Source organism: Rhinolophus hipposideros (assembly GCF_964194185.1).
Source record: "Rhinolophus hipposideros genome assembly, chromosome: X".
Taxonomy (NCBI): Eukaryota; Metazoa; Chordata; class Mammalia; order Chiroptera; family Rhinolophidae; genus Rhinolophus; species Rhinolophus hipposideros.
Window position 1 is genome coordinate 99,356,662 of NC_138046.1, and position 1,048 is coordinate 99,357,709.

At 40.4% G+C, this 1,048-nt stretch overlaps 1 pseudogene across 1 annotated transcript; it reads right to left on the bottom strand.

Annotated features, from left to right (window-relative positions):
- Positions 1-318: 318 nt before the first annotated feature.
- On the bottom strand, positions 319-798 carry LOC308494530 (large ribosomal subunit protein uL23-like; annotated as a pseudogene). Its single transcript has one exon. The product of its transcript is annotated as a large ribosomal subunit protein uL23-like (transcript).
- Between the last annotated feature and the right edge of the window lie 250 nt (positions 799-1,048).

A 1,048-nucleotide genomic window follows, 5' to 3' on the forward strand; every position in this document is an offset into this window, starting at 1 on the left:
TTCAATCACTTCAGCTGGCCCCAAGGACTCCATTCCCTTCCTATTCCAGAGACAATAAAAAGGTGAATATTACTTCTTCCTCCAAATCCCTTATTTTGTGTCATATAATAAAATATAATGTATTCTTTGGAATAATTTAAAACAAATATCATATGAAATGCTTTATTCTAAACTGTAAATTATGAGAGCATTGTTAAGAGCAGCAAACATTTGCAAATATGAATTGTTTAGCATACATGTACTTTTCTTTCTTCTTCTTTTTTTTTTTTTTTTACAGTGAAAAACGTTTGTATTTAGAATTAGCCAGTTGGATTCAGTTTAGATGATCCCAATTTTGTTGGCAACATCCAAAGCATCGTAGTCAGGAGCCAGTCGAAGATATGCCTTCTTCTCTCCATCAGGCCTGATCAGGGTGTTGACCTTGGCCACGTCAATGTCATAGAGCTTCTTCACAGCCTGTTTGATCTGGTGCTCGTTGGCCTTGATGTCCACAATGAACACAAGTGTATTGTTGTCTTCTATCTTCTTCATGGCCGACTCGGTAGTTAGGGGGAGTTTGATGATAGCATAGTGGTCAAGCTTCTTTCTCCTGGGAGCACTCTTCCGAGGATATTTAGGCTGCCTTCAGAGCCGCAGTGTCTTGGGCCTTCGGGAGATGGGTGATGTCCGGATCTTCTTTTTCTTGTGGCTGTGGACGCCTTTTAGGACTGCTTTCTTTGCCTTCAAAGCCTTCGCTTTGGCTTCGGCTTTGGGAGGGGCAGAGGCTTCCTTCTTCGCTTTCGGCGCCATCTTCGTGAAAAGGGTTCTCTTTCTTTTTTTAAAATTAGTTTCAGGTATAGAAAATAATGTAAGAGTTAGACATTTATCATTTATATTCTTCACATAGTGATAACCCCCTTTCCCCCATCTACTACCCCTCTAACATCGCATACAGCCATTACATTTCCACTGACTCTATTCCTAATGCTGCATTTCACTTGTAATTGCCACGGGGATACGAAAGTCAACTGGGGAAATGTAAACACATGTACTTTTCATTCTCGCTAAA